This window comes from Triticum aestivum, chromosome 7A (genome assembly GCF_018294505.1).
Source record: "Triticum aestivum cultivar Chinese Spring chromosome 7A, IWGSC CS RefSeq v2.1, whole genome shotgun sequence".
Lineage (NCBI taxonomy): Eukaryota > Viridiplantae > Streptophyta > Magnoliopsida > Poales > Poaceae > Triticum > Triticum aestivum.
The window spans coordinates 403,552,131-403,569,420 of NC_057812.1; positions in this window are offsets into that span (position 1 = coordinate 403,552,131).

Genomic DNA, 17,290 nt, shown 5'->3' on the forward strand with positions numbered 1-17,290 from the left:
TATTTCCATTTTTTGAAGGGTTTCCTCATAAATGAGGTTCAGTCCGCTGCATCCATCCATGAGCACCTTGGTGAGGCGAAAGCCGTCCACTATGGGACTGAGGACCAATGCGGCTGGTGCTTGGGCTGTTCGGAATCTAGGTTCATTACCTGCGTTGAAGGTAATAGCAGTGTCGCTCCATGGATTTATTGTTGCAACTTGATAGACTTCGGCGAGGCTGCGGAGTGTTCTTTTTCGCATACTGTTTGATGCGAAAGTCTCGAAGACTGTGAGAACGGTACTGGTGTCCTCGGGCTGGCTTTCTGCAGCCTCCAGAATTAAGAGTTCCTCGCCAATTTTGGCCACCTGTCGGAGTATCCAACATGCTCTAAGGCTGTGAGTTGGTGTGGCGTCCTCTGTACTGTGGATTCTACAGGGTCCATCAAGCCACCTTTCCAGTATGGTTCCATGCCCTGTAGAGGGTTTTGGCTTTTTGGTGTTTATCCCGGGTGTCCTATGATGATGCACCCTCTTAGTTCGGACGGTATTACTATTCAAGGCCGGATTATCCCAAAATTTTATTTCAGTTTTCCAGGCGCTTTCCATCGCACAGTATTTTTGTACTATGGACACCAAGTCAGTGAAGCGTGTAATATCACGACGACTTACGACATTAAGGATTCCCTCGTCCGTGCAATTACTGCAGAAAATTGAGATTGCGTCTCCCTCGCGGCAATCCTTTATCCTGTTCATAACCAGGATGAATCTGGCCCAGTAATGATGTACTGTTTCCTCAGGCCTCTACCTAATTTGGGAGAGATCGCTTATGTTTGGGTGGGCGGGTGTCGTTGAATCTGAAACCTCACCCAATCCAAGATTCGGTGGCCGAAGAGTTTCCGAACTCTGAAGTTCGGATTCTTGGATGTTGTCCAACGAATCTAGCCCGTTGCCTGATCCTAAGCTCAGGTCTTGAGTTACATCCTCCTCTCCGCGGGTATCCGGCTTGGAGGAGTCGGGAATTCGGACGTAGCTAGTCCTTAAAATAGATGAAGGGTCGCCGCACTACGCCTCTACCAGGGCAACGTGGTGGGTGACTTGGGGAGAGTTAATTTCTCTTAGATCGGGTTTAAGCCCAACCTGGTCGTAATCCGTAGCGACCCCCAGGGCGGCGATGCGATCCAAGAGCTCGTTTACGGAGAGAGCTCCATTGGATCTAGCTGCTTGACGAGCTCCGAGCTGACGTGTAGGTTGCTTTTGATGACCCGAGAGGTCACCGTCGGCGCAACAGCCGAACAGGCGGTCATGAGGAAACCACCTAGCCGGAGAGTTTGGCCGACAGCCAAGGCTCCCTTAGCAACGGTGCTGTCTTTAAAGACGGGAGGAGGCATCCTTCCTGATTGCGACGGCACAGAGGAACTCTCAGTGAAAGCACCAATGTTGGTGTCAAAACCGGCGGATCTCGGGTAGTGGGTCCCGAACTGTGCGTCGAGGCCGGATGGTAACAGGAGGCAGGGAACACGATGTTTTACCCAGGTTCGGGCCCTCTTGATGGAGTTAAAACCCACGTCCTGCTTGATTAATATTGATGATATAGGTAGTACAAGAGTAGATCTACCACGAGATCAAGGAGGCTAAACCCTAGAAGCTAGCCAATGGTATGATTGTTGTATATGGAGTTGATTGCCTACGGACTACAACCCTCCGGTTTATATAGACACCGGATAAGGTTAGGGTTACATAGAGTCGGTTACAATGATAGGAGATCTTGAATATCCGCATCGCCAAACTTGCCTTCCACGCCAAGGAAAGTCCCATCCGGACACGGGACGAAGTCTTCAATCTTGTATCTTCATAGTCCTGGAGTCTGGATGAAGGTATAGTCCGGCTACCCGAACACCCCCTAATCCAGGACTCCCTCAGTGTTCTTCTAGTTCCGATGAAAATAAAGATGAAGATCTAAAAGTTGTTGATGTGTCCCCTATTAAATCTTTGTTTTGTAATATGAATCTTGATAATGATGGGACTAAATATGATCCACCTTTACCTAGAAGGCGTTCCAAAAATTCGGAGTTTTTAGATATTGATGCTAAATTTGATGAAAGTGGGATCGTAGAAATTAAAACCCTAGATGTTGCTAAACCCACTATTATGGATTTTAAGGAATTTAATTATGAAAATTGCTCTTTGATTGATTGTATTTCCTTGTTGCAATCCGTGCTAAATTCTCCTCATGCTTATAGTCAAAATAAAGCGTTTACTAAACATATCGTTGATGCTTTGATGCAATCTTATGAAGAAAAACTTGAGTTGGAAGTTTCTATCCCTAGAAAACTTTATGATGAGTGGGAACCTACTATTAAAATTAAGATTAAAGATCATGAATGCTACGCTTTGTGTGATTTGGGTGCTTGTGTTTCCACGATTCCAAAGACTTTGTGTGATTTGTTAGGTTTCCGTGATTTTGATGATTGCTCTTTAAACTTGCACCTTGAGGATTCCACTATTAAGAAACCTATGGGAAGAATTAATGATGTTATTATTGTTGCAAATAGGAATTATGTGCCCGTAGATTTTATCGTTCTTGATATAGATTGCAATCCTTCATGTCTTATTATTCTTGGTAGACCTTTCCTTAGAACGATTGGTGCAATTATTGATATGAAGGAACGGAATATTAGATTCCAATTTCCGTTAAGGAAAGGCATGGATCACTTTACTAGAAATAAAATTAAATTACCTTATGAATCTATTATGAGAGCCACTTATGGATTGCCTATCAAAGATGGCAATACCTAGATCTATCCTTGCTTTTTATGCCTAGCTAGGGGCGTTAAACGATAGCGCTTGTTGGGAGGCAGCCCAATTTTATTTTTATTACTTGCTTTTTGCTCCTGTTTAGTAATAAATAATTTACCTAGCCTCTGTTTTGGTTGTGTTTTTTGTGTTTAATTAGTGTTTGTGCCAAGTAGAACCGTTGGGAAGACTTGGGGAAAGTCTTGATATCTTGCTGTAAAAAACAGAAACTTTAGCGCTCACGAGAACTGCTTCCATTTTTATTTGGAAAGCGATATTTAATTAATTCTTTTTGAAGATGATTAATAGATAAATGCCTCACGTCCAGCAATTTATTTTAGAATTTTTGGGGTTCCAGATCTTGCTCTATCTACATATTACTACAGACTGTTCTGTTTTTGACAGATTCTGTTTTTCATGTGTTGTTTGCTTATTTTGATGAATCTATGTCTAGTAAAATAGTTTATAAACCATAGATAAGTTGGAATACAATAGGTTTAAAAGAAATATAAATAAAGAATGAGTTCATTACAGTACCTTGAACTGGTCTTTTGTTTTCTTTCGCTAACGGAGCTCACGAGATTTTCTACTTTGAGTTTCGTGTTGTGAAGTTTTCAAGTTTTGGGTAAAGATTTGATGGATTATGGAACAAGGAGTTGCAAGAGCCTAAGCTTGGGGATGCCCATGGCACCCCCAAGATAATATAAGGACACCTAAAAGCCAAAGCTTGGGTATGCCCCGGAAGGCATCCCCTCTTTCATCTACTTCTATCGGTAACTTTACTTGGAGCTATATTTTCATTCACCACATGATATGTGTTTTGCTTGGAGCGTCTTGTATTATTCGAGTATTTATTTGTTAGTTTACCACAATCATCCTTACTGTACACACCTTTTGAGAGAGCCATACATGATTTGGAATTTTTTAGAATACTCTATGTGCTTCGCTTATATCTTTTGTGAAAGGATCGATATGGTTGACTAGAGGGGGGGGGGTGAATAGGCAACTAACAATTTTTGCTTTTCTTTAACAATTTAAACTTTGCATCAAAGTAGATTGTCTAGATATGCAACTAGGTGAGCAACCTATATGATGCAACAAGGATAGGCACACAAGCAAGCAAGAGATATGAAACAAATAAGCTTGCTCAAATAAAGGCACGAGATAACCAAGAGTGGAGACGGTGGAGACGAGGATGTGTTGCCGAAGTTCCTTCCCTTTGAGAGGAAGTACGTCTCCGTTGGAGCGGTGTGGATGCACAATGCTCCCCAACAAGCCACTAGGGCCACCATATTTTCCTCACGCCCTCACACAATGCGAGATGCCGTGATTTCACTATTGGTGCCCTTGAAGGCGGCGACCGAACCTTTACAAACAAGGTTGGGGCTCTCTCCACAACTTAATTGGAGGCTCCCAACAAAACCACTAAGCTTCACCACAATGGAATATGGCTCCGAGGTGACCTCAACCGTCTAGGGTGCTCAAACACCCAAGAGTAACAAAATCCACACAAGAAAGTATGGGGGAAGCAAATATCCTTTGGTGGAAGTGTAGATCTAGGTCTCCTCCTTCAATCCCTAGCAAATCAAAAAGTTTGAGTGGCTAGAGAGAGAGAGATCGGGCAAGAGAGCTTGAAGAGCATCAATGGTGGAGTGAGAGAGGTCAAAGGTGAGAGTGGTAGGTGGGAGAAGCTCCCTTATATAGTCACCCTCGATTTCCAACCGTTACTGCGATTTTTGCACTACAGCGGTACAACCGGTCCTCGTCCCAATACAACCGGGACTCACGGTGTATCTGCAGAACCCTACCAAGCGGTACAACCGGACCAGGGGGGGCGGTAGTACCGGCTAAGAAAAATAACCGGACTAACCGCCTGGCCACCGCACAACCACCGCATCAAAACAGGAGCTTGACCGGTACTTGGGCGGTGCCTGGCCGGAACAACCGCATGGCCTTAAGCTTTTGGGCGGCTAAGTCCTGGAGCGGAAGAACCGCTCGGACCACCGGTGGTACCGGTCATCGTGGAACGACCAGACTAACCGGGCCACTACCGCCCAAGAACCGCATCAACACAGAAGCGCGAGCGGTACTTGAGCGGTGCATGGACGGAACCACCGCCCCAGCTTTTGCAGAGCATGGTGGCGGTACCACCGCGCGGAGGCAGCGGTACAACCGCTCGAGCAAAACTGGTGAGCGACAAGACCCAGCGGTACAACCGCTCCAGAGAGCAGTACAACCGCTGGGCAGAAATAGTGAGTAGGAAAGAAAGGGGAAGTGGCAAGGAAAGCTCTCTCTCTCACACACACCCGAGGAAGGCAAAAAGAGGTGATGAAAGTGTACGTGACCTGATTCCCCCAGACCTTCCTAATGAGGATTCCCTCTTGATAGTATGGGTACTCTACGACCAAAGAAAAAGAAAGCATAGAGGACACGTCTTCTATCTTTTCATTCGAGAGGCAATATCAATCCGATGTAAGCCTAAGCATCGAGAACCTGAAATATATAGCACACGATTAGACCACAAAGGGTTGTCATCATCGTCCAAAACATAAAGAAGGGAAATGCCCTTTCAATCTCCCCCTTTTTGGTGGATGATGACAACAACACGATTTGCAAGAGACAAGTCAATGAAATCTAGACGGAACTCCCCCTGAATGTGTGCCCCAACAAGAACTAGCTGTTAGAAAGCATGGGCACACTTTCAGGACTAGACTCCCCCTAGATTTTATAGACTCACTACTCTGAGTACAAAAGGAGAGACAATATAATACTTGGAGGCAATACTAATGATAAAGACCTACGAACGGAAAGGTAAACGGAGAACAGAAGTCTCACACACAGCAAGGAACGAAACAAGTCCACGAATAGAGACCAACACTAAACACGAGAAAAAGGAGAAAAACCCAAGCAAATCCCCGAGACCTATAGAACCCTCTCCCCCTTTGGCGTCAAGACACCAAAAAGGAAAAGAGCGAAACTAGCGTCCCAAAGCTCAGGCGTCCTCCTCTGACTCCTCGGTCGCATCTGGATCCTCATCATCAGAGTCGTCATCGTCGTCGTGATCAGATTCTTCCATGGCATTGTCAGCTGCTGCAAACGAGGAGGATGGCTGGGGAGGGGCTTCATCATCAATCCAGGTGCTATGGTTTGAAATCCAACGCTCCTCTGGGGTGATGCTCTTCTCAGAGCCGCTCTGAACCTGCATGTTGAGGTGCTTCATCATTGCAATTTGGCGACGCCGTGCAAGCTTCTCATTGACATGTGCCTCATACATCTTCTTCTAGATGTCAGCCTGGAGACAAAAGGTCTTCTTCACCTTGGCAGTAAGCTTGGCCACCCACGAAGGCTTGGCCCCTGGCTCCAGCTCAAAGTCCTCATCGTCAGAAGTAGCATAGACATCCTCAGGAGCATTTGCAGGGAAGCGAGGCTCGGCATGATTCTTCTTCTTAAGGAGCTTGACCTCATGAACAGTGAGGTTGTCTGGAGAAGTGAGGAGCTCTCCAGGACGACGAATAGCCCACACAGAGTTCAGAAAGCACATGACAAACGGAGCATAGATTGGGACTTTACGATAGATGACCATGTTGTACATCTCATGCCACAACCAATTTGACACATCAAACATTGCCCCTGTCCCCACCATGGTCTTCATAGCAACCATCAAATCAACCAGATAGCCATGAATCTCATCTTGATTGCCCACCTTGGGCAAGAGCACATTGCGGAACACTCGGTGCATGATGTCATAGACCTTCTCCAAATACTTGGATTCTCCAATAATCCCACGGCACCGAATGTACAGAGGGGCAAGCATCTCCTTAGGCATGGACTCAGGAAAATCATGAGGACGAATGCCACCCCTTCCTTCCAGGCCGGTATCCTCGTACCCAATAGCATTGCAGAAAGCCCTCCAGGGAACATGAAACAATTCATCACGACAGATGAAGGTGAGAGTGCGCGCATCATCTTCCCCAAAATGAACCGTGGCATAGAACTGATGGATAAGTTGAACATCAAAGTCGTAGTTGACTGACATGATCTTGACAAGATCAAACTCCTCGTAGAGAGCCAGTGCCTCACCAAAATACTCCATGTTGTTTCTCCAATGGTCAAAATCAATTGTCCACTGCTTGGCATATCTGTTCTTGTTGTGATCGAAGAGTTCATGAACAATCCGCACTTGCATCTCATTCCAGAACTGAACAGTGGTCCAGCGGGGAGCAATGGGAACCTCATACGGATTCTTTGAACGGAAGGCTTCCCAATCCTTGGCTTTCCAATGATGCAACAGCATAACCACACGTTGCTTAGCAGCTGCAGACTTTTCACGGCGAGTGGGCTTGGTGGGAATCACAACTTCTTCTTCATCATCAGACACAACCGGGCTCAAGGTCCTTCGTGCCCTCTTCTTGGTCTTGCGAGGAGCAGAGCGAGAACTAGAGCCACCTGAACACACACACGAAAAGAACACACAAAAACCCAACGAGGATGAGAGGATTGCACCCACTAGCAGAAAAGGAACAAGTTGCAGCAACAGAGAAGATAGAACAGTGCTTTGTGGTTGATATACTCCGGTTGTACCGGATCTTCCGCCGGTAGTACCGCTCCAGCGGTTGTACCGCCCATAGGGGCGGTAGAACCGCTGATAGTGGCACTACCAGGGAAGATAGATCTAACCGAGGCATACGAATCACACAAGTAATATTCCGAATTCTAAGAGCTGCAAACAAGACGGGAGGCTAACAAAGATCTCTTCTAAACCAGAGATTGAACAGTAACGCGGAACGTTAAGTAAAGCCTTAGACTAGGAAGAACCCTAGAAAGATCTAGAAGCAAAGAACACGAGGCATTACCACCATCCATGGGAAGAGATCGGGAGGCCTCCATGGAGAGAATCCACGGAGAGCCAAGGATCCGAAGCGCGAGACGCACTCTGGGGCAAGGGTAGAGATGGCCGGCGGCTAGGGCAAAGAGGAATGAGGACGAAGGGAAAAAGGACAACCCTTCAGCCTCGTCAATTATATATAGGCCCATAGACACGCCCCGGTAGAACCGCTTAGGGGAGCGGTTGTACCGCTCGTTTGGTACAGACCGGTGGTTGGAGGCAGTACTTCCGGTGCCTGGGAGGCAGCGGTAGTACCGCACAGTGTCAACCGGTAGTACCGGACGTGGGTAACCATGGGTTTGAGCGGTGGAACCGCCCAAGCACCGAACGGAGACCCAATGGGACGGCACAACCCGGTACCAGCGGTAGAACTGCTCGAGATACCGGTTGTACCACCCGACCACCTATGCCCAAACCAAGATCAAATGAGTGCCATCCGAAGGGATGAAGAAGGGGAGAACCTAACACAAAGAGCAAAAACGGAACCAGAGAAAACAACACGAGAGCAACAAGGCTAACTACAACCTCCCGAAGAGAGGACGGTGGCCGAGGCCACCTATGTTTGAGTCAATTGGTATGGCACTGCAAAGAATTATCCTTGGGTCCATGACCAAAACTCGTCTTTGAAGCACAAGAACCATTAAACATGGCTAATGTGAAGGACTCGATCAATTTATGCATAATAGGGGGAGGGAGAGTTCATTGAGAGAACATCACTCCCACTATGTCCATGCCTACACCTAAACTAGACAACAAATTGAGCGAGGTATGGTGTGCAAGGGTTCAAGCCACATTGCTTGAATCAATGATATTTAGCTCATGCCTTAACTCGCAAAATCTTGCTTCATCCAAGGGCTTCGTGAAAATATCTGCAAGGTTGTCATGAGTGTTGACATAGTTGAGCTCGATCTCTCCTCACCTAATGTGATCCCGGATGAAGTGATACCGGATCTCAATATGCTTCGTCTTGAAGTGTTGCACCGGGTTGAGAGAGATCTTGATGGCACTTTAATTGTCACACCAAAGAGGCACTTTGTCACAAGTGACACCGTAATCCTTTAAAGTTTGCCTCATCCATAGGAGCTAAGCACAACAACTTCCGGCGGCAACATACTCCACCTCAGTGGACAAGAGAGACACACAACTTTGCTTTTTGGAAGACCAACTTACCAAAGAGCAGCCAAGGAATTGGCACCCTCCGGAAGTGGACTTCCTATCCACTTTGTCTCCCGCCCAATCGGAATCCGAGTACCCTACAAGCTTGAAGTTTGATCCTCTTGGGTACCATAAGCCAAAGTTTGGGGTATGAGCCAAATATCGAAAGATTCGTTTGACCGCCACATAGTGACTTTCCTTAGGTGTGGCTTGAAACCGTGCAAAAATTCCCACACTCAACATGATGTCCGGTCTAGATGCACAAAGGTAAAGCAAGGAACCAATCATGGAACGATATACCTTTTGATCCACCACTTTACCATTGGGATCTAAGTCAAGTTGGCACTTGGTGGGCATTGGAGTGGAAGCCGGCTTGACGTCACTTAGCTTGAATCTCTTGAGCATGTCTTGAGTGTATTTGGATTGGTTGATGAAGGTTCCTTCTCTTCTTTGCTTCACTTCAAACCCTAGAAAGAACTTCAATTCCCCCATGGAGGACATCTCAAACTTTGAGGTCATGAGAGCGGCAAATTCCTCATTGAAAGCTTTGTTAGGAGAACCAAAGATAATATCATCAACATATAATTGGCACACAAACAACTCCCCTTTGACCTTCTTAGTAAAAAGAGTGGGTTCGATTAGCCCAACTTCAAAATCACGGTCTTGTAACAACTTGGTAAGGTGGTCATACCACGCACGTGGGGCTTGTTTAAGGCCATAGAGTGCCTTATTGAGTTGATACACATGATCAGGAAAGTAGGGATCCTCGAACCCGGGGGGTTGCTTGACGTAAACCAATTCATTAATGGGACCATTAAGAAAAGCACTCTTCACATCCATTTGTTGTAACTTAAATTTATGATGAGAAGCATATGCAATCAACATGCAAATGGATTCAAGATGAGAAACGGGAGCAAAGGTTTCACCGTAGTCGATACCCTCGACTTGGGAGTAGCCTTGTGCTACCAAACGAGCCTTGTTGCGAATGATAATCCCATGGGCATCTTGCTTGTTCTTGAATATCCACTTGGTTCCAATGACATTGTGGTTCCCCGTTGGCCTTGGCACAAATCTCCACACTTTGTTGCGCTCGAAGTTGTTGAGTTCTTCGTGCATGGCATTGAGCCAATCTGGATCTTCTAGCGCCTCATAGACCTTGTGGGGTTCCACACAAGAGACAAACACGTGATGCTCACAATAATTTGCTAATTGTCTACGAGTGCTTACCCCCTTTCTTAAGCTTCCAAGCACATTTGTCATGAGATGATCCTTGGTGGAGAGCTTGGATGCAATCTTGGCGGCACGACGCTCTAATTCATCCTCGGTGGTGAGTTGAGGAGCGGTTACTTGATCATCTTGAGCGCCGTCATGAACTTGTTCTTGATCTTGAACTTGCTCGGGGGAGAGAACTTGACCTTGGGCATCACTTGGTGTGTCAACACCGTCTTGAGTATGATCTTGCCCTTGGTCTTGTTCATGGGGTTGAGGGCCTTCACTTTGTTCTTCGGAAGCGTGTGGGCCTTGGGTTGATGATGGCTCCACTTGAGTGGAGCATTGTCCTTCTCCTTCGGCCACAAGGGGTTCCTCAATGGGTAGGATAAAACCAACACCCATTCTTCTTATGGCTTGAGGAGGAATTTCATCACGTACATCACAAGTACCACTTTGCTCCACTTGGGAGCTGTTATTCTCATCAAACTCCACGTTACACGTCTCCTCAATAAGTCCCGTGGATTTATTGAGGACACGGTAAGCATGAGAGTTAGTAGCATAACCAACAAATATGCCCTCATAAGCTCTAGCCTCAAATTTAGACAACCGAACACCTTTCTTGAGAATGAAACATTTACACCCGAATACCCGGAAGTACTTGAGGTTGGGCTTGTTACTGGTGAGTATCTCATATGGAGTCTTGTTCAAGCCCTTGCGGAGGTAGAGCCGATTGGATGCATGACACGCGGTGTTGATGGCTTCGGCCCAAAAGTTGTACGGAGACTTGAACTCCGCCATCATGGTCCTTGCCGCATCCATCAATGTCCGGTTCTTCCTCTTTGCAACACCATTTTGTTGAGGGGTGTAGGGTGCGGAATATTGATGTTTGATTCCCTCATCACTAAGAAACTCATCCAAGGTGTAGTTTTTGAACTCGGTGCCGTTGTCACTTCTTATTGTCAAGATCTTTGCATTGTGTTGACGTTGTGCTTCATTTGCAAAGTCAATGACAGTTTGTTGGGTCTCGCTCTTCCTCTTGAAGAAATACACCCACGTGTACCTTGAGTAGTCATCCACAATCACCAAGCAATACTTCCTACCTCCGAGACTATTGAAGGATGGAGGCCCAAAGAGATCCATGTGAAGGAGCTCCAAAGGCCTCTTTGAATAAATGATAGTCGTGGGAGGGTGAGCCTCCTCATGTAGCTTTCCTTCGATACAGGCACTGCAAGCACGATCTTTAGCAAAACTAACATTCGTTAGTCCACGGACATGGTCCCCCTTGAGGAGACTTTGCAAAGATCTCATATTGACATGGGCTAAACGGCGATGCCAAAGCCATCCCACATCAACTTTAGCCATTAGGCATGTCGCGGTCTTAGTGGGTCGCTCCGAAAAGTTAATCACATATAGACCGTTCTCGACATGCCCAACAAAGGCTACTTTAAGAGTCTTGCTCCACAAGAGGGCCACGGTATCAATATCAAAGAAAGTGGCAAAGCCCATGATTGCAAGTTGACGAACAGAAAGTAAATTGTATGCAAGGGACTCAACAAGCATGACCTTCTCGATCGTGAGATCATGAGAGATGACCACCTTGCCAAGCCCCAATACCTTAGAAGATGAGGTGTCACCCCACTCGACATTGGTGGGCATAGATGGAACCTTGTGCACGTCCACCACCAAGTCCTTGCTTCCGGTCATATGATTTGTAGCTCCGTTATCGAGCAACCATGATCCAACACCGGAAGCAAACACCTACAAGAGATCAATGCTTGGTTTTAGGGACCCATTTAGTAATGGGTCCTTTAATGTTAGTAACAAGGGTCTTAGGAACCCAAATAGACCATTCAATATACTCATGAAGAGAACCAACAAATTTGGCACAAACATGCCCATCACTAGCACGGTATAACACATAAGAAGGATTAAAATCGCCGACTTTGTTGGGAGGGGTGACATTGCCCTTCTTGACATTGTTCTTCTTCTTCTCCTCGGGGGCACTCTCTCCCTCCCTCACAAAGGTTTGCATGAGGGGAGGAGGTTGTTTGGTCTTGTCATTCTTCTTCTTGTTCTTGGAGTCGGGCACGTACCCTACCCCTTCCTTGACCACACTTCCCTTTTGGTTGATCAAGAGATAGTTGAGGTTCTTCTTGCCTTGTATGCAAGTCGCAAGACCTCTCTCAAGTTGCTCCTTCAACTTAGCATTTTCCTCAACAAGATGTATATGCTTACAACGCGGGTTAGTAGCATTTGCATTATCAATTAAAACCATATGAGGAAAAGTTGCTTTCTCCTTAGTTAGCTTCACTTGGAGTTGATCATGAGACTCCTTGAGACTAGCGTGAATACCCTTCAAGGCCTTGTGGGCCTTGTCAAGTATATCAAACTCCTCTTTGAGTCTAGCAAGATCAACCCCGAGTTTGGCCTTCTCGAAATTTAGCACACGAGAAACAATGAGGACATGATCATAATCTTTCTTTAACTTAGCATGATCAACGTTGTGTGACTCCTCAAGAGCCAAACGAAGACCACGCTCTTCCTCAAGAGCATTGGGAAGATCCGAAATCTCATCGGCATAGTCACGACTATGCCCTTCCATCTTAGAGATGGTGTCTTCGTGAGCCTCGATCATGTCATTGGCCTCACCAAGTTGTTCCAAGAGAGCAACAAAGTGCTTCTTGGATTTTCCCTTGAGTTTGCCCATAAAGGCCTCAAACTCGTTAGCCTCAACATTAGCTCCCTCAAGTTCATTAATGCAATCCATTGGGGAAGGATGATTAATGATGGTAGTTTTGATGTTGGAGGTTACCTTGTTGGTGGCTTTAGCCATAAGGCACTTGGCGGTGATGCTCTCGTTGGGTGAGTCGAAGAGAGACACCCGTGACATTGTTGCAATGACAACGGAGGCCATGGCAACCGACTCATCATCTTCATCATCGTCATCATCCTCATTGTACTCTTCTTGCACAACCAAAGCCTTGGGAGGAGTCTTCTTGGTGAAGTTGTTCTTGTTGGGGAACAACTTGGCCTTGTCCTTTCAGATGAGTTTGCCACCATTGTCTTCCCTCTTCTCATACGGGCATTCCGCAACGAAATGACTCACGTTTCCGCAATTGTAGCAAGTCCTTACACGTTGCTTGCCCCTTGTGCCACTCGAGTTGTTTTTGCTAAAGTTGGGCCTCGAGTTTTTCTTGCTCCAAAATTGCCTTGAAGCAAGTGCCATGTGTTCATGATATGCATACTTCGTATCTTCGGGGTTGCTCTCCTCTTATTCCTCTTCTTCTTCTTCCACGGTGAGCTTGGCCTTCAATGCAAGGTTAGGCTTCTTTGCCCGTTGAGAACGGAGCACCGCATTGTCGGCGGTCTTGTCCAAAATGTTCATGGCCACAAACTCATCCAACACTTCGCTTGAGGTCAAAGTGTGGAAGTCTAGTCTTTGACGAATGATGGAGGACATGGCCTTGTGGTAGGGCATCATTGCCTTGAGGAATTTGCGCTTGATCCAATTGTCATCCGTGTCCTTGCTCCCGTGATCTCGTAGTGAGACCGCGAGTTTGGTTACTCTCCGATAAAGCTCATGAGGTTCTTCATCTTCCTTCATTGCAAACTCATCGGCCTCATCTTGTACCACTTCATAGTTGGAGCATTGAATGCTTACGCTTCCTCGGTAGAGAGACACGACACAATGCCATGCATCTTTGGCCAAGGCGAAGGGACGAAGATGAGGTAGGTCTTCGGGTGGAATTGCATCTTGAATGATGAAGAGAGCATTCTCATTTGAATTGATTATCCGCGGCTTCTCGAGGACTGAAGTTGCTTGTATCATGTGGATAGAAACCTTCTTCAATGATTCTCCAAAGGTTAGTGTTCACATGATTTAAATGACGTTTAAAGCGGTACACCCATGAATCAAAATCCTCATTTTTCACAATCTTAGGGGGAGGACCGACATGATTCAGATGAGTGGAAGGAACCGGTCCACCATAAACAAGTGGTGGTTCCACATGGGCAAAGATGCCGGTGCCATTCTTGCCACTAGAAGAAGGAGCCTTTTCACTACTAGCTTCCCCCTTGTCGGGGATAACATCCGTCACCTTGTTGGCGGGATCACCCACTTTCAACGGTGCGGTGGATAGTTTAAGCCCCTCAAGAAATTTAGTAAACATGCTTTCAACTTCGGTCGTCATGGAGGTTTTCAATGTCTCCAAGGCCACATTGAACTCCTCACGTGAGACCGAAGTTCCCCCATCGCCCGTAGACGAGATGGGATTCACACCGGAGTGTTCCTCCACACCGTCTACGGTATCAACCATACTCTTTGGACGGTAAAGTCCTCAATAAAGAGACGAGGCTCTGATACCAATTGAAAGGATCGATATGGTTGACTAGAGGGGGGGGTGAATAGGCAACTAACAATTTTTGCTTTTCTTTAAAAATTTAAACTTTGCATCAAAGTAGATTGTCTAGATATGCAACTAGGTGAGCAACCTATATGATGCAACAAGGATAGGAACACAAGCAGGCAATAGATATGAAACAAATAAGCTTGCTCAAATAAAGGCATGAGATAACCAAGAGTGGAGACGGTGGAGACGAGGATGTGTTGCCGAAGTTCCTTCCCTTTGAGAGGAAGTACGTCTCTGTTGGAGCGGTGTGGAGGCACAATGCTCCCCAAGAAGCCACTAGGGCCACCATATTCTCCTCACGCCCTCACACAATACGAGATGCTGTGATTCCACTATTGGTGCCCTTGAAGGCGGCGACTGAACCTTTACAAACAAGGTTGGGGCTCTCTCCACAACTTAATTGGAGGCTCCCAACAAAACCACGAAGCTTCACCACAATGGAATATGGCTCCGAGGTGACCTCAACTGTCTAGGGTGCTCAAACACCCAAGAGTAACAAAATCCACACAAGAAAGTATGGGGGAAGCAAATATCCTTTGGTGGAAGTGTAGATCTAGGTCTCCTCCTTCAATCCCTAGCAAATCAACAAGTTTGAGTGGCTAGAGAGAGAGATCGGGCAAGAGAGCTTGAAGAGCATTAATGGTGGAGTGAGAGAGGTCAAAGGTGAGAGTGGTAGGTGGGAGAAGCTCCCTTATATAGTCACCCTTGATTTCCAACCGTTACTGCGATTTTTGCACTACAACGGTACAACCAGTCCTCGTCCCGGTACAACCGGGACTCACGGTGTATCTGCAGAACCCTACCAAGCGGTACAACTGGACCAGGGGGGGGGTAGTACCGGCTAAGAAAACTAACCGGACTAACCGCCTGGCCACCGCACAACCACCGCATCAAAACAGGAGCTTGACCGGTACTTGGGCGGTGCCTGGCCGGAACAACCGCATGGCCTTGAGCTCTTGGGCGGCTAAGTCCTGGAGCGGAAGAATCGCTCGGACCACCGGTGGTACCGGTCATCATGGAACGACTGGACCAACCGGGCCACTACCGCCCAAGAACCGCATCAACACAGAAGCGCGAGCGGTACTTGAGCGGTGCATGGACGGAACCACCGCCCCAGCTTTTGCAGAGCATGGTGGCGGTACCACCGCCCGAGGCAGCGGTACAACCGCTCGAGCAAAATTGGTGAGCAACAAGACCCAGCGGTACAACCGCTCCAGAGAGCGGTACAACCGCTGGGCAGAAATAATGAGCAGGAAAGAAAGGGGAAGAGGCAAGGAAAGCTCTCTCTCTCACACACACCTGAGGAAGGCAAAAAGAGGGTGATGAAAGTGTACGTGACCTGATTCCCCCAGACCTTCCTAATAGGATTCCCTCTTGATAGTACGGGCACTCTACGACCAAAGAAAAAGAAAGCATAGAGGACATGTCTTCGATCTTTTCCTTCGAGAGGCAATAGCAATCCGATGTAAGCCTAAGCATCAAGAACCTGAAATATATAGCACACGATTAGACCACAAAGGGTTGTCATCATTATCCAAAACATAAAGAAGGGAAATGCCCATTCATTTTGAGTTATATAGTTTTGCTCCAGTACTTCACTTATATCTTTTAGAGCACGGTGGTGGATTTGTTTTCGAGAAACTATTGATCTCTCATGCTTCACTTAGATTATTTTGAGAGTCTTAAATAGCATGGTAATTTGCTTAAATAATCCTAATATGCTAGGTATTCAAGATTAGTAAATTTTTTCTTATGAGTGTTTTGAATACTAAGAGAAGTTTGATGCTTGATGATTGTTTTGAGATATGGAGGTAATAATATCAAAGTCATGCTAGTTGAGTAGTTGTGAATTTGGGAAATGCTTGTCTTGAAGTTTGCAAGTCCCGTAGCATGCACGTATGGTAAACGTTATGTAACAAATTTGAAACATGAGGTGTTCTTTGATTGTCTTCCTTATGAGTGGCGGTCGGGGACGAGCGATGGTATTTTCCTACCGATCTATCCCCCTAGGAGCATGCACGTAGTGCTTGGTTTCTGATGACTTGTAGATTTTTGCAATAAGTATGTCAGTTCTTTATGACTAATGTTGAGTCCATGGATTATACGCAGTCTCACCCTTCCATCATTGCTAGCCTCTTCGGTACCGTGCATTGCCCTTTCTCACATTGAGAGTTGGTGCAAACTTTGCCGGTGCATCCAAACCCCGTGATATGATACACTCTTTCACACATAAACTTCCTTATATCTTCCTCAAAACAGCCACCATACCTACCTTTTATGGCATTTCCATAGCCATTCCGAGATATATTTCCATGCAACTTTCCACCATTCCTTTTATCACGACACATTCATCATTGTCATATTGCTTAGCATGATCATGTAGTTGACATAGTATTTGTGGAAAAGCCACCGTTCATAATTATTTCATACATGTCACTCTTGATTCATTGCATATCCCGGTACACCGCCAGAGGCATTCATATAGATTCATCTTTTGTTCTAGTATCGAGTTGTAATCATTGAGTTGTAAATAAATAGAAGTGTGATGATCATCATTTTCTAGAGCATCGTCCCAAGTGAGGAATATATATATATATATATATATATATATATATATATATATATATATATATATATATGCTACTATCCTTTGCCACACTTGTGCTTCAAAGTAGCACCATAATCTTCATGATAGAGAGTCTTTTGTTTTGTCACTTTCATATACTAGTGGGAATTTTTCATTATAGAACTTGGCTTGTATATTCCAACAATGGGCCTCCTCAAGTGCCCTAGGTCTTTGTGAGCAAGCAAGTTGGATGCACACCCACTTAGTTTCTTTTGTTGAGCTTTCATACAT